Raw genomic sequence first — 24,324 nt, 5'->3', positions numbered from 1 at the left:
CCAGAAAGTTTGAGGTACTACTACATTCTGGTTGTAAGGCCATTTTATCCTGGGAGAAAAATTCCGCAACCTTAGATACTTGAGGGGAATTATTTCCTTAAGGACACTCTGTGAATTCGGAGGACTTGGCTTATTCTGTTTTCATCTAATTTCTTAATAAAGTAACATACTTCTTTGATAGTTCATATTGAACTTGTGTTGAAGGTATTGGAAACTTTATAACTGTTCTTGAGTTAATCTTGAACTTGTGTTGAAATTGTTTTGCTAAAATACAGATTGTGTACCCAAAACAACAATCTTAAAGAAATAAATTTGAAAAAAAAATTGCTTTTTTGGTGAAATTTTCTTTTCACTAAAGTTTTTTTGTTCATAATCTATATTGTTTGGTTTCTAGAGATTAAAGCTTTAAGTTTTCTACTCCGTATGAACTTAACAAGTGATTTGAAGAAATAAAATCTTCATCACAAGTTAGAGATCATTCGGTTGACGATTGAAAGTCATAAAAACTTCATCGTTAAACTAGAAACAAAGGGTGTTTAAAGTTGCTGCAACTTCATAAGTAGTATTTTGATATACTAAAAATTTACTGCTTTGTTGTGATAGGAAAATGACTACTGATAGTCATGTGCATGATACTGCAATGACTGTGGCAGCAACTATTGTTGCGACAACGAGTCGTATGAGTGCTCCGCAAGCAATGACACCAGCGGAAAAACTCGAAAAATTTACGGGTGTTGAGTTTAAAAGGTGGCAACAAAAGATGTTCTTCTACCTTATAATTTTATGTCTTTAAAGATTCATATCTGAAGAAGCTTCAGAGGTGCCCGAGAAAACTTCGAACCAGGAGAAATTTGTCATTATGGAGGCGTGAAAACACTCCAATTTCCAATGCAGGAATTACATTCTAAATGGCCTCCAAGATAAACTATATAACGTATATAATGGAATGAATACGATAAAAAAGTTGGGGGGGGGGGGCGCTGGAAAGAAAATACAAGATTGAGGATGCTGGAATCAAAAAGTTCTTCGTTGCAAGATTCCTAGAGTGTAAAATAATTGACAGCAAGTCTGTTGTATCTCAAGTCCAGGAACTGCAAGTGATCATCCACTATCTCCTCGCGGAAAGTATGATTTTGATGAATACCTTAGTTGAATATATTAAAAATATTCTTAATGTTCACATGAACTTACTTGTAGGAATGGTTGTGAACAAAGCATTTCAAGTCACAAAAAATGATAGAAAAGTTACTACCTATGTGAAAGGACTTCAAGAACTACTTGAAATATAAAGGAGATAAAAGTAAAAGATCTTATAGTAAGAATGTAGATTGAAGAAGACAACAAAACTGTGGAAAGAAGGTTGAAAGGAAATTATGCAACAAGTGGAGTGAATAGTGTAGAAGACAGCCACAACAACTCCAAAAAGCAAAAGAAAACTGGACAGGAAAGCAATCAACCTAATAAGAAATTCAAGGGAAAATGCTTTAACTATGGCAAGATTAGCCACAAGTCAATGGATTGTCGTGCTCCAAAGAAAGAAAAAAAGAGGAACAAAGAAAATATGGCTGAATCTATGAATGAAACGGAAGATTGGTGTGCTATGTTATCTGAATGCAACTTGGTGAGAAATCCTCAAGAATGGTGGATGGATTCCGGTGCTACCCACCACGTTTCTGCAAATAAGGAGTTGTTTTTTATTTTTGCTCTGGCTCAAGGGGATGAAAAGATATATATGGCCAACTTTGCAACTGCTAAAGTTGAAGGAATAGAAAAAGTCTGCCTGAAAATGACATCAGGCAAAGTGTTGACTTTGAACAATGTCCTATATGTATCAGAGTTACGAAAGAACTTGATTTCTGCATCACTTCTTGACAAAAATAGATTCAAATGTGTATGTATTTTCGAAAAAATTATACTTTGTAAAGGATAAGTGTATGTAGGAAAAGGCTACCTCATTGAGGGCCTATTCAAAATGAATGTAATAAATATTGAAATCAATAAAAGTTTAGTTTCTTCTTACTTGATTGAGTCTAATGATTTGTGACATGAATGATTAGGACATGCCAATTACAAAACATTGTGAAAACTGATTAACTTAGACGTTTTGCCAAACTTTGAGTGCAATAAATCAAAATATCAAATGTGTGTGGAATCAAAGTATGCTAAGCATCCGTATAAGTCCATTGAAAGTAATTTCAATCCCTTAGACTTAATTCACACTGACATTTGTGATATGAAGTCAACATCATCTCATGGTGGGAAAAAGTATTTTATAACTTTTATTGACGATTGCACTAGATACTGTTATGTCTATTTGTTAAATAGTAAGGATGAAGCAATAGATACGTTTAGACAATATAAAATAGAAGTTGAAAATTAGTTAGAGAAGAAGATCAAAATGATAAGAAGTGATAGGGGCGGAGAATATGAATCTCCATTTGCACAAATATGTGTAGAGAATGAAATTGTCCATCAAACTATGGTCCTATATTCACCTCAATCTAATGGAATTGTGGAAAGAAAAAAATCAAACCTTGAAGTAAATAATGAATGTCTTACTAATAAGTTTAGATTTACCGCTAAACTTGTGGGGGAAAGTTACCCTTACAGCTAACCGAATACTCAATAGAGTGCCCCATAGTAAGACAATCAATTCCATATGAAAAATAAAAAGAAAGGAAACCAACTTGAAATATTTCAAAGTGTGGGGTGTCTAGTGGAGGTCCAAGTTCGTATGCCTAAAAGAGTAAAGATAGGACCTAAGAAGATGGACTGAGTGTTCATAGGATATGCTAAAAGTATTAAAGAATGATGATTTTAATTTCATAAATCCGAACATCCGCATATCAATGAAAATATGGTAATTGGATCAGATAATGCTGAATTCTTTGAACACAATTATCCGTATAAAACTAGACATGAACAGTCTAGTGGAGGGTCTAAACGACCACGAGATGAACCAAGTGAGAATGTATATAATGATAATAATCTAAGATGTAGTACACGTCAAAGAACGTCAACTTCATTTGGATCGAATTTTGTAATATTTCTCTTAGAAAATGAGCCTCAAACGTTTAAAGAAGCAATGTTGTCATCAGACTCATCCTTTTAGAAAGAGGCAGTCAATAGTGATATTAATTTAATCTTAAGCAACCATACGTAAAAATCTATTGATCTTTCTCTAGGAAATAAACCTTAAAGTTTTAAATGGATCTTCAAAAAGAAAATGAAAGTGGATGACACTATTGATAAATAGAAGACAAGACTTGTAATAAAAGGTGTCAAATAAAAAGAAGGTCATGATTACTTTGATACATACTCGCCTGTAATGAGGATAACCTCAATTCGAATGTTAATTGCTTTGGAGGCAGTATATGGTCTTGAAATCCATCAAATGGATGTGAAAACAGTATTCCTAAATAGAGAATTGGAGGAAGAAATTTATATGGAATAACCTGAGGATTTTGTGGTTGCAGAAAAAGAAAATAAGGTGTGTAAACTTGTTAAGTCACTTAATGGACTAAAACAAGTACTTAAACAGTGGCATGCGAAGTTTGACCAAACCATGTTGGCAAACGGGTTCAAGATAAATAAATGTGATAAATGTGTTTACATTAAAGACACTCCAAATCACCAAGTCATTGTTTGTTTGTTTATGGATGACATGTTAATCATCAGTAGAGACATTTCTAACATAAATGCAACAAAATGAATGCTAGAGAGCAAGTTTGATATGAAAAACCTTGGAGTTGCGGATGTGATCTTAGGTATAAGACTACATAGAACTCCATAAGGGTTGGCATTGTCACAGGCTCATTACATCGAAAAGGTACTTGACAAATTCAAGTATTTGGAATTGCTAAGACTCCATTAGACATGAGCTTTACACTTTAAAAGAATGAAGGTGAAAGTGACTCACAGTTGGAGTACGCAAGAGTGTTGGGATGTTTAATGTATATCATAAATTGTACACGACCAGATATAATATATGCTATTCGTAAATTGAGTCGGTACATGAGTAATTCTAATAAAACACATTGGATGGCAATGAAAAGATTTTTGAAGTATCTTAAATACACTCAAGACTATGTTTTGCAATATAATAAATATCCCGTGGTGCTTGAAAGATATAGTGATGAAAATTGGATCATCGGATCGAACAAAGTAAAATCCACAAGTGGATATGTATTTACTATCGGTGGAGGAGTGGTCTCTTGGAAATCTTTCAAAAAAACATGTATTCTCGCTCTATAATGAAATCTGAATTTATCGCATTGGATAAAGCCAGTGAAGAAGAAGAATGGCCCCAGAATTTCTTAGAAAATATTCCTTATTGGACCAAACCAGTGGCACCAGTATGTATACACTATAATAGTCAAGCTGAAATAGATAGGGCAGGGAGCATGATGTATAATGGTAAATCTCATCCATATAAGACGGAGACATAATACCTAAGAGAATTTCTCTCTAGCGGAATTATCACTGTTGACTATGTAAAGTCAAAGGATAATGTGTCGGATCTACTTACAAAAGTCCTAACAAGAGAAGGAGTTGAGAGAACAACCAAGGGAATGAGTTTACGGCCTAGGACAAGTCAGCATGGCAGTAACTCTACCTATCAGATTGGAGATCCTAAGAGCTAGGTTCAAGTAGATCAAACAAAATTATGTCTGACAGGTTCAACATTGTCAATATACCCAACCTATTCTCATGATGTAGATAATGTTTAGTAAACAAGGATAAGACATAGTGTGAAGTCTTTTAATGATTATCTAAATTTGGTAGATTTTATCAAATAGTTTAATCTGTAGGATTGAACATTTAGAAATCACCTATGTGAGGGCGAAGTGGAAGCCGCTTCAAGAAGAATGTTGGTAAATGCCTATTCTTTAAGCTCTCATGAGACCGGGACGTGTTCATGGCTGAAACGAACAAAACCGTGAGAACCATAAACGATAAAAGATTGATTGTGTGACATGTGTTGTCTAGGTGTCACCGCAACTATCATACATTTCTATTCCTCATCCGTCTTATATGGTAAATTATATCCAAACACAAATCAAATAAAGATAACAAAACATATCTTAAAACAAGAAAGAAAACTGTCAAAAACAGAAGAAGATTTAATTAGGTATTTCTATTAGAAGAGATATAGTAGTGGATGAACATGCTTATTGAAATTAAGATAGGGGGAAAGTTGAGTAAGAAAATGTAGGTTATCTAAAATTTCATCCACTACCTGAAACACAATCATTTGGCTTTGAAAATCTGGAAGAAGTTGAAGAATTAAATGATTAATCCTCACTTTATTCCCCAATTTTGAAGACAAGGTCCCTTTTTGAGATATATAAAAGATGCAATGTTGCAATCTTGGAACCCATTACCTATCAAGAAGCAACAAAACATAATGTTTGATTAAAGTAATAAAGGAGGAGATTGGTATGATAGAGAAGAATGACACTTGGAAAATGTAATAGGGGTGAAATGGGTTTATAGAACCAAACTTAATATATATGGTTCAGTTAATAAATACAGTATTTCAGTGTACCGTATGCTTATATTACCTTTATTTGAGTGATCAGAATGAGTAGCAGGCTTTCAGGGTTAGATCGGACTATTTGTAGTCTGGAGAATCATGTAGCATCCTGAGACTCATTTTTGGGGCATTACAAATTTGGTATCAGAGCGTAAGGTTATAAGAGTCCTAGGGAGTCAGACAAGCCATGTTACGTAGAGTCTTGATCATGGGTGTGAAGCACACCATATTTATGAGCAAGAGGCTATGAGATATTTTTAGGAAATCATCTTTTTATTTCATGATCTATCATGCTTACAATGTATTTATCTTCTTTTAACTCATTGTCTTACATGATATTTGAAAATGCCTCATAACCTAGCTATGCACGTAGAAATGATAACCAGCCACATCAACTTGCTAACCTTCTAAATGAGAATGCATCCCAAGCTAAATTTTGGGTTGCCTTTTTGGAGTTTCCCCAAGCTGTGACTGATAATGTTCAGGGCAATCATCAAGAAGCAGTCCCACTTTAGTAGAATAGGGATTTAGCAGCAGCCAGAACTCGTAACTTGATGAGGATGAATCCACCTGAGTTTTTTGGGTCAAAGTGAGGAGAGGACCTATAGCTTTTACTTAGATAAGGTGAGGAAGATCACCTAGATTATGCATGTTATTAAAGAGAAAATTTTAGAGTTGGTGTCCTATAAGTTGAAAGATGTAGCGTATGATTGGGTGGTTATGTGGAAGAATAGTAAAGGTGAGAATATAGCGCCTATGAATGGCATGTATTCCAGGATACATTTCTAGACAGGTTATTTCCATATGAAATTAGAGAAGCTAAGGTAGAGTAGTTATGAACCTGAGGTAGATCTTGATGATAGTAAAGGATTACCGCCTTAAGTTCAATTAGTTATATAAGTATGCCCCTGATACGATGGCATACCCTAGGGCTAGTATGAGTAAGTTTGTTACTGGAGTATCTGGTTTGGTAGTCAAGGAGTGTTGTACTGCTATGCTTATTGGGGATATGGATCTTTCTATACTGATGATTTATGTATAGCATATTGAGGCAGAAAAGTTAAAAGAGAGAGAGAGAGGAAATAAGAAGGCTAGAATAGGGCAGTTTGATTATGGCTAGACTATGTTTGGAGAGGGAAATTATTTAAAGTTTTAGAGTTGTTCATCTATGCCAATGCAGTTTTTATCCAGTGTTCCCGCCCCCAGGGCTAGGTAGGATCAGTGGGGTAAGACTTTTATGTCCAGATCTCAGAATAGTGTGAGTGGAAAAAACAGTTATTTTCCATGTTCTAAGAGTGGTAAGAGTCATCTTGGTGAGTTCTTGTTGGGACAAAAAGGTTGTTATGGTTGTGGTTAGTTAGGTCATAGAATCAAAGAGTGTTCGCATGCTAAGAAGGGAAACGGGGATGCTCATCCCCAGACTCAGGCTACTAGTACACCAGCTCCCCTGGGACACCCAGTACCTCCTCAGGGCACATCATCCAGTACCAGTGATGGTTAGCGCTTGAATTAGTTTTATGCTTTACATTCCCATCAGGAGCAGTATAGTTCACCAGATATTATTATCGCTATGCTTTGTGTCTTTCATCTTGATGTTTATGTGTTGTTAGAACCCGGGTCGAGTTTCTGTTATATGACCTCACTAGTTGTAGTAAATTTTGAAGTGGGTCCTGAAAATCTTTCTGAGCCCTTCTTGGTTTCTACCCAGTGGGTGAGTCAGTGATTGCCAAACAAATCTATAAAAAGTATCCTATCACTGTCTTTCATAAGATCATGTTGGCAGACTTAGTAGATTAGCTCCATTCCTGTTATACATCTATAGATTGTCGTACCCGAGTGGTGAAGTTTTAGTTTCCAGAAGAGCCAGTGTTTAAGTAGGAAGGTAATTCAGCGTCTCTCAAAAGTCATTTTATATCCTATCTTAAGGCCAGGAAGTTGATCTCAAAAGGGTTCATCTATCATCTAGTTCGAGTCAAAGACACTAAGACTGAGGCTCCAACAGTTCAGTCAGTACGTGTAGTCAATGAGTTTCCTAAAGTTTTTCCTAAAGATTTGCTAGGTGTACCCCCGATAGGGAAATAAAATTTGGTATTGACCTTCTCCCAGATACTTAGCCAATCTCTATTCCTCCATATTATATCGCTCCAGCCGAGAATAAATAATTAAAAGAGCAGCTTAAATACCTCTTAGATAAAGGTTTTATAAGGCCCAATATTTCTTCATAGGGCTTTCCCATCCTATTCGTGCGAAAGAAAGATGGTTCTTTGCAAATGTGCATTGACTATTGTCGGCTGAACACAGTCATAATAAAAAATAAGTATCCTTTTTCTAGGATTGATGACTTATTTGGTCAACTCCAAGATAGACCTTAGATCCGGATATCACTAGCTTAGAGTAAAGGAATGTGATATTTCAAAGATATCTTTTAGAACCCATTATGGTTATTTTGAATTCCTAGTCATGCCCTTCAGACTAATAAATGTCCCAGCAATAGTCATGGACTTTATGAACAGAGTGTTCAAACTGTACCTAGACATATTTGTCATAGTCTTTATAGATGATATTCTTTTCTATTCTCATAGTGAGGATGATCCTGCAGACTATCTTAGAATTGTGTTGCAAAATCTTAAAGATCACCAATTGTTTGCCAAATTTAGAAAATTTGAATTTTGGCTAAGGTCAGTAGCTTTCCTCGGTAATACTATTTCCAGTGAGCGTATTAGAGTTGATCCCCAAAATATAGAAGTAATAATAAACTGGCCTAGACCTATCTCTCCATCAGATATTAGAAATTTCTTGGGTTTAGCTGGCTATTACAGATTGTTTATTGAGGGTTTTTCATTCATTACATCCCCCATGTCTAGATTAACTCATAAAAAAGTTAAGTTCCAGTGTTCAAATTTTTGTGAGAAGAGTTTTCAGGAGTTGAAGACTCGACTCACTTCAGCTCCAGTTTTAGCACTACCTGATGGTACAGATAGATTCGTTGTATATTGTGATGCTTCCAGGATTGGTCTAGGTTGTGTTTTGATGCAGAGAGGTAAGATTATAGCCTATGCCTCTAGACAGCTTAAGCCTCACAAAAAAAATTACCCTACCCATGACCTTGAGTTAGCTGCTGTTGTATTTGCCTTGAAAATTTAGAGGCACTATCTTTATGGGGTACATGTTGATGTGTTTACGGACCAAAAAAACTTACAGTATGTGTTTACCCAGAGGGAGTTAAATCTTCATCAGAGAAGGTAGTTAGAATTGTTGAAAGATTATGATATGAGTGTGTTATATCATCTGGGTAAGGCCAATGTTGTGGCAAATGCTCTTAGTATATGAAGAATAATAAGAGATAACTAGTTCAGGAAGTTCACCGGTTAGCTAGATTGGGTGTGAGATTGGTTGACTCGGTTGAAGGGAATGTTTGGGTTCAGAGCAGTTCATAATCTTCTCTAGTTTCTGAAGTGAAAGAGAAGAAGGATAAGGATTCTAGTTTGGTCAAACTGAATGAGTCAGTTAAAGACCAAAAGGTAGAGGTTTTCTCCTAAGAGGGAGATGGTGTGTTGAGATACCAGACTAGATTATGTGTGCCATATGTTCATGATTTGAGGCTGCAAATTATGGCAGAAGTGCATGGTGAACGTTACTCTATTCATCCAGGAGCCACTAAGATATCCCGCGACTTGCAGGAAGTCTATTGGTGGAGCATTATAAAGAGAGATATTGCAGAATTTGTAGCCAAGTGTGTGACATATCAACAGGTTAAGGTAGAGCACCAAAGATCTGGTGGCACATTGCAGGAGTTTGGTATTCCTACTTGGAAGTGGAAAGAGGTGAATATGGACTTTGTGACTGGATTACCCTATTCATGTCAGCAGCATGATTCAATTTGGGTTATAGTAGACAAATTGATCAAATTAGCTTATTTTTTGGCCATTTCACACGTCCTACAAAACTGAAGATTATGCTACGTTGTATATCAGAGAGTTGGTCAGATTGCAAGGAATTCATTTGTCCATTATCTTAGATAGGGTTACTTAATTTACCTCTCAGTTTTGGAAAGCCTTTTAGAAGGGTCTTGGTACCCAAGTTCATCTTAGTTCAACTTTTCATCCACAGAAATATGGTCAAGTAGAGAGGACTATTCAGACCTTAGAGGATATGTTGAGGGCATATGTTCTTGATTTTAAAGGCAGTTAGGATGACCACTTGTCGTTGAATGAGTTTGCCTATAACAATAGTTACCATTCTAGCTTTCAGATAGCCCCGTTTGAAGGTCTGGATGGGCAAAGATATAGGTCACTAGTCGGTTGGTTCAAAGTGGGTGAGGCCATTTTGATTAGGCCAGATATGGTATTTTAAGACATGGAGAAAGTTCAATCAATTTGAGAGATATTGAAAGAAGCTCAGAGTCGTCAGAAATCTTATGCAGATGTATGAAGGAGAGATCTTCAGTTTGAGGTAGATGATCTTATTTTTTTGAAGGTTTCACCCATGAAAGGGGTGAAGAGATTTGGCAAAAAAGGAAAGCTTAGTCCCTGATATATAGGTCCCTATAGGATTTTAAGTTGTGTGGGGAAGGTAGTTATGAGCTTGAGCTACCCACGGACTTGTCATCAGTTCACCCAGTATTCTTGTATCCTTAATGAAAAACTGCATGGATGATTCAGTTGTTATGGTCCCTCTAGAAAGCACAGATATTCAGAATAGCCTCCCATAAGAAGAGCTTCCAGTTGAGATTCTTGATCACCAAATACGTAGACTAAGGAACAAAGAAGTTCCCTTGGTCAAAGTTCAATGGTAAAATTTGTTTGTTGAGGGTGACACTTGGGAGCAAAAGCAGACATACGAACCAAGTACCCTCACCTCTTCTCTACAAACTCAGATTTAGCTGAAGGTAACAATCTTCCTTAATTTAGTTTATTTCCAGTCTCAATTTCAGCCATATGGTTATATTTATGTCAATTCATGCACTCACAGATTGGTTCAGTAGCTCATCATGTTTTAAATTCAGTCATACAGTTTTGGTTTCAGTTATGCATTCCATTCTATAGTCTCAGTTCTCTAGTATCATTACTTTAACTAGTCTCATTTGAGGATGAATGTTCTCAAGAGAGAGATATTATAATACCCCATATTCTTTTTAGTTCAATTCAGCTCAAAAGAGGCATATTAGAGACTTAGGACCTAAAATTTTAGCTCAGTGTTGAAGACTTAGTGTCACTTTTGGCTTCTAAACTTTGATGTCCTCATTCTCGATCTTTCCAACCTTGGAATGTCAATCGCTAAGTTGTTTCATGATCAGGGTAGTCCATAGTACCTCCGGGTTAAGTTTTAAAATTTTTGGAGAAAGGTTTAGGCATGTTTGGTTGGCCAAAATAGAACCTTAAAGTGATATCGCCGCGCTTTGTCGATGGACGTGTTGATGTGGATGATGCGATGCATTGCTAGTCGCATTGCAGTGAGCAATACGATGCATCTCTGATTGCGTTGGAGCCTAGTTTTGTGTGTTAAATGATGGGTTATGGGGGAATTTGAGTCATTTACTCTCACACAAATCCGCCTAAAACACATAGTTTTAGCCCCAAATTGTATAGATGCTTCATTATTCATCATTTCTTCTCCAATAATAAAACCCTAGCTATAAGAATTAAGAACAATCCCATAACTCCTACTCCAAGAAAGCTTATAATCCAAAGTTTTGGGTTCAAGAACTTCAAGAAGAAGCGTTAAGAACACAATTAGAGAAAAGTTCAAGCTTTTACATTCAATTCATCAAGCAAGGTATGTGGGGTTATGAATAAGGATACTCTTTCATCCTTGTGCCCAAAACTATTTTTTAAAGTTGAATTTACTTATATTGCAATTAGGATTCATACCCAACTTATCTTGTTTTTAGTTTATGGATTTGTAAAGTGATTTAAGTGTTAAAGTACATGCTTGTTGTCCTCTATTTATGATTGATTTTAATATTTTCAATTGATATTAAAGCATGATATTATATTGCAAGTTATATGAAAGAAAGCATGAGATTCAAAGGTTTTAGTGCATCAAGATTTTGCATGCTCATGTTTTGATCCATAAGATTCATATTGTGATTTTGATTTCATTATCTTGACTAAAATTATTGGAGTATTTCAAGAAGATTATTGAGCATGGTTTCAGAACTAAATGTTATGACTCACTAGATTTATGCAATATGTTTTGCTATCCATGGTTATTATTTTTTTCCAGATATTCCAGCTTATGTGAGTCATCTACATTTAGCATGCATATTTTATTAGTTTTGATAATATTGAGATATTATTTCTACTTATGGATTCACCCCTTATATGATCAGTACATTCCCAAAGTACTAATCCACATATATGTCTATGTGCTATATTATCTCATAATGTAGGTTCAAGTACTCAATTTCAGTAACGTTATTGACTGTGAGCACCTCTATCTACATCCCGACAGTGGTGAGTCCTCTAGTTCAGGAACCCAGTAATTCAGATTTCCAGCTTTCCAGATTTATTTATTCAGTAATATCAGAAGGTCAAGTCGGCTGGGGGTTTGTTCCAGCAACTCTCTAGTAGTAGCATTAGAGGCTTGTCTTACTATTAGATACATGGTAGTTTTTCAGTGTTAGTTCTTTAGATTTTTTCTTAGTTATGTACTTTTAGAAATTTCATGCAGTTAAACTCAATTTAGTCCATACAGTATTTCAGTATTTTAGTGTACCGTATACTTATATTACCTTTATTTGAGTGATGAGAATGAGTAGCAGGCTTTCAGGGTTAGCTCAGGACTATTTGTAGTCCGGAGCATCATGTAGCATCCCGGGACTCATTTTCAAGGTATTACAAATATGGTATCAGAGCCTAAGGTTATAAGTGTCCTAGGGAATCAGACAAGCCATGTAACGTAGAGTCTTGATCATGGGTGAGAAGCGCACCATATTTATAAGCAAGAGGCAACGAGATATTTTTAGGAAATCACCTTTTTCTTTCATGATCTATCATGCTGACAATATCTTTATCTTCTTTAACTCATTGTCTTACATGATAGTTGAAAATGCCTCATCACCGAGCTATGCACGAAAAAATAATAACCAGCCACATCAGCTTGCTGACCTTCTAAATGAGAATGTATCCCAAGCTGAATATTGGGATGCCTTTTTGGCGTTTCCCCAAGCTGTGACTGATAATTTTCAGGGCAATCATCAAGCAGGAGTCCTACTTTAGTAGAATAGGGATTTAGCAGCAGCCAGAACTCGTAACTTGATGAGGATGAATCTACCTGAGTTTTTTGGGTCAAAGTCAGGAGAGGACCCATAGCTTTTACTTAGATGAGGTGAGGAAGATCACCTAGATTATGCATGTTATTAAAGAGAAAATTATAGAGTTGGCGTCTTATAAGTTGAAAGATGTAGCGTATGATTGGGTGGTAATGTGAAAGAATAGTAGAGGTGAGAATGCAGCGCCTATGAGTTTGCATGTGTTACAGGATGCATTTCTAGATAGGTTATTTCCGCATGAAATTAGAGAAGCCAAGGTAGATTAGTTGTGAACCTAAGGTAGAGCTTGATGATAGTGAAGGAATACCGCTTTAAGTTCTATCAGTTGTATAAGTATGCCCCTGATACGATGGAAGACCCTAGGGCTAGTATGAGTAAGTTTGTTACTAGAGTATCTGGTTTGGTAGTCAAGGAGTGTTGGACAGCTATACTTATTGGGGATATGGATCTTTCTAGACTGATTATTTATCTACAGCATATTGAGGCAGAAAAGTTAAAAGAAAGAGAGAGGGGAAATAAGAAGTCTAGAATCGGGCAGTTTGATTATGACTAGACTATGTTTGGAGAGGGAAATCATTTACAGTTTTAGAGTTGTTCATCTATGCCAGTGCTGTTTTTATCCAGTGCTCCCGCCCCCAGGGCTAGGTAGGAGCAGTGGGGTAAGACTTTTATGTCCAGATCTCAGAATAGTGTGAGTGGAAAACCAGTTATTTTCCATGTTCTAAGAGTGGTAATAGTCATCTTGGTGAGTTCTTGTTGGGACAAAAAGGTTGTTATGGTTGTGGTAAGTTAGGTCATGGAATCAAAGAGTGTTCGCATGCTAAGAAGGGAAACAGGGATGCTCATACCCAGATTCAGGCTACTAGTGCACCAGCTCCCCTAGGACACCCAGTACCTCCTCAGAGCGCATCATCCAATACCAGTGACGGTTAGCACTTGAATTAGTTTTATGCTTTACCATCCCATCAGGAGTAGGATAGTTCACCAGATATTATTATCTCTATGCTTCGTGTCTTTCATCTTGATGTTTATGTGTTGTTAGACCTTGGGTCGAGTTTCTCTTAAGGGAGCCCATTAGTTGCAGTAAATTTTGAAGTGGGTCCTAAAATGCATTCTGAGCCCTTCTTGGTTTCTACCCCAGTAGGTGAGTTAGTTGTTGCCAAACAGATCTATAAAAAGTGTCCTATCACTGTCCTTCATAAGATCAAATTAGCAGACTTAGTAGAGTTAGATATAGTAGAATTTGACCTTATTTTTGGTATGGATTAGCTCTATTCCTATTATGCATTTATAGATTGTCGCACCCGAGTGGTGAAGTTTTAGTTTCCAGATAATCCAGTTTTTAAGTGGGAAGGTAATTCAGTATCTCTCAAAAGTCATTTTATATTCTATCTTAAGGCCAGGAAGTTGATCTTAAAAGGGTGCATCTATCATCTAGTACTAGTCAAAGACACTAAGACTGAGGCTCTAACAGTTCAGTCAGTATGTGTAGTCAATGAGTTTCCTAAAGTTTTTCCCAAAGATTTGCTAGGTGTACCCCCGATAAGGAAGTAAAATTTGGTATTGACCTTCTCCCAGATACTCAGCCAATCTCTATTCCTCCATATTGTATGGCTCCAGCCGATCATAAATAATTAAAAGAGCAGCTGAAATACGTCTTAGATAAAGGTTTTATAAGGACCAAATCTCTCTATGGGGCTCTCCCATTCTATTCGTGCGAAAGAAAGACTGTTCTTTGCAAATGTGCATTGACTATCGTCGGCTGAACACAGTCATAATAAAAAATAAGTATCCTTTTCCTAGGATTGATGACTTATTCGATCAACTCCAAGATAAACCTTAGATCCGGCTATCACCAGCTTAGAGAAAGGGAATATGATATTCCAAAGATAGCTTTTAGAACCCGTTATAGTCATTTTGAATTCCTAGTCATGCCCTTCAAACTAATAAATGCCCCAACAACAGTCATGGACTTGATGAACAGAATGTTCAAATAGTACCTAGATGCGTTTGTCATAGTCTTTATAGATGATATTCTTGTCTATTCTTATAGTGAGGATGATCACGCAGACCATCTTAGAATTGTGTTGCAAACTCTTAAAGATCACTAATTGTTGGCCAAATTCAGAAAATATGAATTTTCGCTAAGGTCAGTAGCTTTCCTCGGTTATACTATTTCCAGTGAGAACATTAGAGTTGATCCCCAAAATATAGAAGTAATAATAAAATGTCCTAGACCTATCTCTCCATCAAACATTAGAAATTTCTTAAGTTTAGCTAGCTATTATAGATGGTTTGTTGAAGGGTTTTTATTTATTACATCCCTTATGTCTAGATTAACTCATAAAAAAGTTAAGTTCCAGTGTTCAGATTTTTGTGAGAAGAGTTTTCAGGAGTTGAAGACTTGACTCACTTCAGCTCTAGTTTTAGCACTACCTAATGGTACAGATAGATTCGTTGTGTATTGTGATGCTTCCAGGATCGATTTGGGTTATGTTTTGATGCAGAGCGGTAAAATTATAGCCTATGCCTCTAGACAGCTTAAGCCTCACAGAAAGAATTACCCTACCCATGACCTTGAGTTAGCTGCTGTTGTATTTGCCTTGAAAATTTAGAGGCACTATCTTTATGGGGTACATATTGTGTTGTGTTTACAGATCAAAAAAGCTTGCAGTATGTGTTTACCTAGAGGGAGTTAAATCTTCATCAAAGAAGGTGGTTAGAATTGTTGAAAGATTATGACAAGAGTGTGTTATATCATCTGGGTAAGGCCAATGTTGTGGCAGACGGTCTTAGTAGACTGTGTATGGAAAGTGTTGCTCATATGGAGAATAATAAGAGAGAACTAGTTCAAGAAGTTCACCGGTTAGCTAGATTAGGTATGAGATTGGTTGACTTGGCTGAAGGGAATGTTTGGGTTCAGAGTAGTTCACAATCAGGGAATGTTTGGGTTCAGAGTAGTTCAGAATCTTCTCTAGTTTCTGAAGTGAAAGAGAAGAAGGATGAGGATTCTAGTTTGGTCAAACTGAATGAGTCAGTGTGATTATGTGTGCCATATTTTGATGATTTGAGGCTGCAAATTATGGAAGAAGCATACGGTGCGCGTTACTCTATTCATCCAGGAGTCACCAAGATATACCACAACTTTTGGGAAGTCTATTGGTAGAGCATTATAAAGAGAGATATTGCAGAATTTGTATCCAAATGTGTGACTTATCAACAGGTTAAGGTAGAGCACCAAAGATCTGGTGGAACATTACAGGAGTTTGGTATTCCTAGTTGGAAGTAGGAAGAGGTGAATATGGACTTTGTGACTGGATTACCCTATTCATGTTAGCGGAATGATTCGATTTGGGTTATAGTTGACAGATTGATCAAATTAGCTCATTTTTTTCTAGTTCACACGTCCTACACAACTGAAGATTATGCTAAGTTGTATATCAGAGAGTTGGTCAGATTGCATAGAATTCCTTTTTCCATTATCTTAGATAGGGTTACTCAATTTACCTCTCAGTTTTGGACAGCCTTTTAAAAGGGTCTTGGTACCCAAGTTCATCTTAGTTCAGATTTTCACCCTCAGACAGATGGTCAAGTAGAGGACCATTCAGACCTTAGAGGATATGTTGAGGGTATGTGTTCTTGGTTTTAAAGGCAGTTGGGATGACCACTTGTCGTTGAATGAGTTTGCCTATAACAATAGTTACCATTCTAGCATTTAGATGGCCCCGTATGAAGATTTGTATGGGTGAAGATATAGGTCACTAATCGGTTGGTTCGAAGTAGGTGAGGCCACTTTGATTGGGCTAGATATGGTATTTTAAGCCATAGAGAAAGTTCAATGAATTTGAGAGATATTGAAAGAAGCTAAAAGTCATCAGAAATCTTATGCAGATGTATGAAAGAGAGATTTTGAGTTTGAGGTAGATGATCTTGTTTATTTGAAGGTTTCACCCATGAAAGGGGTGAAGAGATTTGGCAATAAGGGAAAGCTTAGTCCCCGGTATGTAGGTCCCTACAGGATTTTAAGTCGTGTGGGGAAGGTAATTATGAGCCTGAGCTACCCACGGACTTGTCATCAGTTCACCCAGTATTCCATGTATCCTTAACAAAAAAGTACATGGATGATTCAGTTGTTATAGTCCCTCTATAAAGAACAAATATTCAGAATAGCCTCTCGTACGAAGAGTTTCCAGTAGAGATTCTTGATCACCAAATCCGTAGACTAAGAAACAAAGAAGTTCCCTTGGTCAAAGTTCAATGGTAAAATCAATCTGTTGAGGGTGCCACTTGGGAGCAAAAGCAGACATGCGAACCAAGTACCCTCACCTCTTCTCCACAAACTCAGATTTAGCTGAAGGTAACAATCTTCATTAATTTAGTTCATTTCCAGTCTCAATTTAAGCCATATGGTTATCTTTATGTCAATTCATGCACTCACAGATTGGTTCAGTAGCTCATCATGTTTTAGATTCAGTCATACAGTTTTGGTTTCAGTTGTTCATTCCATTATATAGTATCAGTTCTCTAATATCATTAGTTTAACTAGTCTCATTTGAGGATGAATGTTCTTAAGAGAGATATTATAATACCCCATATTCTTTCTAGTTTAATTCATCTCAAAAGAGGCACATTAGAGACTTAGGACCTGAAATTTTAGCTAAGTGTTGAAGACTTAGTGTCACTTTTGGCTTCTAAACTTTTATGACTTCATTCTCGACCTTTACAACCTTGGAATGTCAATTACTAAGTTGTTTCATGATCAGGGTAGTCCATAGTACCTCCGGATTGAGTTTCAGAATTTTTGAAGAAGGGTTGGGGCATATTTGGTTGGCCAAAATAGAACCTCAAAGCGATATCGCCGCGCTGTGTCGATGGCCGTGTCGATGTAGACGATGCGATGCATTGCTAATCGCGTTGCAGTGAGTGACATAATGCATTGCTGATTGCGTTGGTGCCCAGTTTTTGTGTGTTAAATGATGGGTTATGGGGGCATTTGAGTCATTTACTCTCACCCAAATCCTCCTAAAACACATAATTTTATCCCCAAATTGTATAGATGCTTCATTATTCATCTTTTTCTTCTCCAAGAATAAAACCCTAGCCCCAAGAATCAAGAACAATCCCATAACTCCTACTCTAAGAAAGTTTATAATCCAAAGTTCTGGGTTCAAGAACATCAAGAAGAAGCTTCAAGAACACCATTAGAGAGTCAAAGGTTCAAGCTTTTACATATAATTCATCAAGAAAGGTATGTGGGGTTATGAATAAGGATACTCTTTCATCTTTGTGCCCAAAACTAGTTTTTAAAGTTGAATTTACGTATATTGCAATTAGGGTGCATACCCAACTTATCTTGTTTTTAGTTTATGGATGTGTAAAGTAATTTAAGTGTTAAATTACATACTTGTTGTCCTTTATTTATGCTTGATTTTAATATTTTCAATTGAGATGTAAGCATGATATTATATTGCAAGTTATATGAAAGAAAGCATGAGATTCAAAGGTTTTAATGCATCAAGATTTTGCATGCTCATGTTTTGATCCATAAGATTCATATTGTGATTTTGATTTCATTATCTTGACTGAAATTATTGGAGTATTTCAAGAAGATTATTGAGCATGAAGTATTATTTTGATTTGACATGAACTTAAAGCATGGGTTATTAAGCCCTAGTTTGAATGTTGATATTTCAAGAAGATCATGCTTTCCAGCATCTTATGATTAGTTTATACTCAGATTTTGAACAAGATTTGATCTTTTGATCCTCAGACTCAGTTTAGATATGGAATCCACTTTACAATTTTGATTACAGTTTAAAGTAAACAGATGCATAACTGGTTTTCATCGTAAACCCTCATGCTAGTTTTAAAGTGTATTTCCTACAAATTGAGCATACAGATTAAAGGGAGTAGTATTTAGCACCGAGAAGGAAGTGTGGGTTTAGTACATCCTACTTTATTAGAACTACGAGCCAACTTAGGCACATATTTAGATTATTTCTGTTTATATTAATGATAGATACAAATTGTGATCACTCAGCTAGGTTATACTCCCTGGCAAGAGTATGATACCTCTCTCCAATGTGAGGTTTTCTCCTTAAGGGAACTAGATGTGGGACACTATGATATCTCACATAGTGTATATCAGTTAGAATAACCTCCCTATAGAATAGAGTAACCCTAACCGAAAAAAACAATAGAAAAGCTTTTAGAGAATAAGTGTAAAGGCTCACGATATTAATCAGATATTGTTTTGCATAAGTCGTTAGCTATGAGATTTCATCTTTTAGTTTACAGATACAAAGGTGAGTCCCTTTACACTTAGTATAAATAAGTTGAAAACGGACTTGACTTTAGTCCTACTTATTTCACTAGCAGAAAGAGTAAAAGTACACCTTTCAGAACTAAATGTTACGACTCACTAGATTTATGCAATATGTTTTGCTATCCATGGTTATGATTTTTTTTTCAGATATTCCAGCTTATGTGAGTCATCTACATTTAGCATGCATATTTTATTAGTTTTGATAATATTGAGATATTATTTCTACTTTTGGATTCACCCCTCACATGCTCGGTACATTCCCAAAGTACTAATCCACATATTTGTCTATGTGCTACATTGTCTCCTAATATAGGTTTAGGTGCTCAATTCCAGCAGCATGATTGACCGAGGGCACCCTTATCTACATCCCGACAGTGGTGAGTCCTTATACTTCAGGGACCTAGTTATTCAGATTTCCAGTTTTCCAGATTAGTTTATTCAGTTATGTCAGATAGTTCGAGTTAGCTGGGGGTTTTTCCTACCGACTCTCTAGTAGTAGCATTAAAGGCTTGTCCAACTGTTAGATACATTACAGTTTTATAGTGTTAGTTCTTCAAAATTTTTCTTAGCTAGACATTTTATGTTGTTAAATTCAATTCAGTTCAGATAGTATTTCAGTATTTTAGTGTACCGTATGCTTATATTACCTTTATTCGAGTCATCAGAATAAGTAATAGGCTTTCAGGGTTAGCCCAAGACTACTCCGGAGCACCGTGTAGCATCCTGAAACTCATTTTTGGGATGTTATAATTTCTTTACACAGCTTACTCAAAAAAGATCCACACTCGTATTTTTAGCTTGCGCGACCAATTTCAAAATATTAAGAAAGCCTCTAAATCTGTTGCTGAATACTTATAGAAGTTCGATCTCTTTCTAATGCTTTCAAAGTTGTTGGATCACCAGTAACAGATGATGAACTTATTGGCAAGATTCTAAGCGGCCTGGGCCCCAAGTACCTTGAAATCTCTACCGCTATAAGAGCAAGAGTCTTTTCATTGAGTTTTGAAGAATTGTTTCACAAGCTCACAAATCATGAGCTTTTCTTCAAGAACCAAGATCTTGAGAAGTCATGGTCCAATATCACAAATGTTGTACCTCAAAAGACAAACATACCATACCAGTCTAACAGGAAGAATCGTCGCTTCAACAATCAACAGTGGAACTAATCTGCTTCTCAGCAGTCCAGCTCTAATAATTAGCAAAATTGGAGATCAAACTCGAGACAATCTATTTGATGCCAATTATGCCAAAAATTTGGTCACACTATAGACATATATCATTCTAAATCGCACAATCATTTTAATATTAAGGCCCAACTTTGCCTCTAGTTTGCATTTACCATAAAGGTCTTGGTTTCTAGATTCTGGTGCGACTCATAATGTCACAGTCATGGCTGAAACTCACTATCTTGAAAAGTATATAGGCATAGAGGGAATATCCATGAGTGATGGTAAAACCATTTCTATTACTCATACTAGTTCAACTCAAATACAAGCATCTAATTCTGCTTTTAGGCTTTCAAATACTTATGTGCTCCATTAATTAAAAAAACCTTCTTTCCGTAGCCAATTTTTTTCAAGACAATCTAATATTGATTGAATCTTTTCCTTTTAATTTTCTTGTAAAGGACCTGCATACTCAGAAGACGTTGGTGTAGTGTCAGAAAAAGAATGGACTCTATGAGTGGCTGCAACATCTAACTAGACCATTAATATCCATCAGTCTTGCCTCCACAAAAGTTTCTTTTCAGCTATGGCATTGTCCCCTGGGTCATCTTCATTAGATAATTTTAAATTTTATTTTGAAGAAGTTTTCTTTACCTATTGCTATTAAAGAAAAAATTGAATTTTGTAATGCTTGTTCTTCTAATAACGCACATCATTTTCTATTTCAACAACTCACTTTATCCAGTAATGTTCCTCTTCAAGTTATTTTAGCGATTTATGAGGACCATTGCCCATTTTATCACCAGACAAAAGGTTATATTACTGTAGTTTTGTTGATCAATACACCAAGTATACTTGGTTATATACAATTAAAAATAAAAGTGAAGTCGCCTCTTTGTTCAAAAATTTTCATCCTTTTGTAGAGATTTTTTTTCAAAACAGAAATTAAATCTCTTTATTCGGATGGAGGATGTGAATACAAAAGTCTTCATTCCTATATTCAATAAAATGACATTGAACATGTAGTTTCACCTCCCTACATGCCACAACATATTGCCATAGCTGAACGTCATCATCGTTATATTGTTGAAACATCCAAAACCCTTCTCCATGAAGTATTTCTACCACCAGAACTATGGTCTTTTTCCTGCCATCATGCTGTTTATCTTATTAATCGACTACCCACACCCATCTTAAAAAATGAGTCATCCTACCAAAAATTATTTGTTCAACCACCCAACTATGCCAATCTTAAAATTTTTAGTTGTCTTTGTTATTCATTGCTTAAACTCTACACCAAAAATAAGTTAGATCCTAAGTCCACCCTAGTGTGTATTTAGGTGTTTCTTAGAGCCATCATGCACACCTCTGCTTTAACTCAGTGCAGTGAAAAATACATTAGGCATGATGTTCTTTTTTATGAAAAAAGTTTTCCTTTTAAAACAATGTTTCTACATATAAGGAAAAACTTTTCTCTACTGACCTGAGAAGACTTAACTCCAATGAGGAAACTTTGAAGTCAACTACCATTCCAACACCCTCTACTGATATACCATCACCTATACCACTGTCTTTAGAATCACAAAATACCCATTCCTTCAATTTTGCCCAAGTACCAGCAGCTACTGCAACTATTCCAAGTAATTCTACACTTTCTTCTTCTTCTTCCTATCATCACAAAACCTCAAACATACAACCTACACCTTTGATAACATATCAAAGATGTAAATCTAAGACTAGCACTCTACATCAAATCCCAACTGCTCCACCTCCAGCCACTAATTCACCGTTGATAACTTTTTCACTTCCTGGCCTCAAACATCCCGTCCCTAAATAACCCCCCTCCCCCCGCCAATATGCAACAAATCGAATGACTACTAGGTTCTAGAATAATATTACCAAGCCCAAAAGACAATTTAGTTTTCTTAACTCACTTCACTATTACCCCAACAACCTTCAAATAAGCCAACATCCACAAAGAGTAGAACAAGCTATGCAAACATAATATGATGCTTTAATAAAGAATTAGACTTGGGAATCGATACCACAAGACTCAACGAAGAATATTATGGACTGCAAATGGTTGTATCACATTAAAAGAAAAATGGTTGATTTGATAGATCGATACAAAGCTCGCCTTGTTGGAAATGGGTTCACACAACACCTTGGCTTTGATTTTCATGAAACCTTTAGTCCAGTTATTAATCCAACAACAGTGTGAATTGTGTTATCCATAATAGTACAACTCAACTATTCGATTCATCAACTCGACGTCAATAATGCTTTCCTATAAGGTCAGTCGACTGAAGAGGTTTTTATGTCTCAACCTCAAGGATTTATCAACTCACAATTCCCTTCTTATGTTTGTACATAAAAAGCCATCTATGGTCTTAAATATGCCCTTAGGTCTTGGTATACTGCATTACATAATCATCTACAAAAAATGGGATTTATTAAATCTGAATTCGACACCTTTTTGTTTATTTTGAAGAATCTGGCTGCTATTGTTTATGTGATCATTTATGTTGATGACATTTTGATAATGGGAATTCATCCTAGCTTGATTAGATATGTTATTGATTTGTTGGGGTCTCGTTTTTCTTGAAATGATCTTAGCAATTTAAACTACTTTTTGGGTATCGAAGCAAAAGAAGTTCTAAAGAAGTTCCAGATATTCTTATTCTCTCTAAGTCGAAATACATTCTTAATATTTTGTCTGGATTTGATATGCAAAATTGTAAAGGAGTCTTAACACCAATGAGATCTAGTAAAGTACCTCGGGAAATTGATTATTCTCCACCTGTTAATGATATATTCTACAGGATCACCCTCGGTAAATTGCAATAATTATTATTCACATAGCCTGACATTTCTTATGTTGTCAACAAACTGTCACAGTGTATGCATAATCCTATTGTTGAATACTGGAAGGTGGTTCAAAGGATACTACGGTATCTCAAATCCATGAAAACTTCAGGTCTTTTTATTTGTCATAACTCACACAACAATCTTTACACATATGCTGATGCTGATTGGGCTGGAGACCTGAATGACAGAGTATCCAAATCAGGCTATGTTCTTTTCTTTAGGCATAATCCTATGAGTTGGTCATAAACAAAGCAACAAACTGTAGCTCGCTCATCTATTGAAACAGGGTACAAATTAGTTGTGAATGCTCTTACAGAACTCACATGGGTGCGTAACTTGCTCAATAAATTATGTATCACCATTCCAAATACACCCATAATCTTCTGTGACAATGTCAGTGTCACTTATCTCTATCATAATTTAGTGTTCCATAGCCATATGAAACATATTGATGTTGACTTTTGTTATGTTAGGAACCAAACCAAGTTCTAGCGCATCGGGTTCTTGTCAAACACACTTATGCTTGTGATCAACTTGTTGATACACTTATTAAGCCATTACCAGAACCAACCTTTGCAATGTGTCATTCCAAGTTAGGTATTGTTGTAATACACCTAACTTGAGGGGATGTATTAAGCATAATTATTTTATATTATAATTATTAGAGTAATTTACTGTTATAGTTACTATTTTTTTTTGTATTTGTAGAAGACTCCTCCTATTGTAGAAGTTTACTATTGTTGTATATCTGTAGAAGACTCTAATTATTAGATATAGATATAGATTATAAAATATACGAAAATGCATGGGGATTTCGAGAAACCCCATCATCAATGATAGATTCACCCCTAACTTTATTGCACCTAACTGACCTTTACTATTATCAGACAAAACCCTATGCCCTAGTTATTCACACAGAAATAGGGCTGCTTATCGGCTAGATAATTATGCTTAGCGATTCGGCTTATTGGCTATCGACTTTTAAATATACAAATCCACTAGCCACCCAATAAGATAAGATTGGTTCGGTATCGGATTAGCAATTAACGAATGGTTATCAGATAGTATAATGGATTAATTTAAGAGATAATAAATATCGAGCGATTATTGATAGTTTCTCCATTTCTTACCGACTAAGTTGTTTGTAAATTATGAT

Source organism: Capsicum annuum, chromosome 5 (assembly GCF_002878395.1).
Source record: "Capsicum annuum cultivar UCD-10X-F1 chromosome 5, UCD10Xv1.1, whole genome shotgun sequence".
NCBI classification, from domain to species: Eukaryota; Viridiplantae; Streptophyta; class Magnoliopsida; order Solanales; family Solanaceae; genus Capsicum; species Capsicum annuum.
This window is presented reverse-complemented; position numbering follows the sequence as displayed.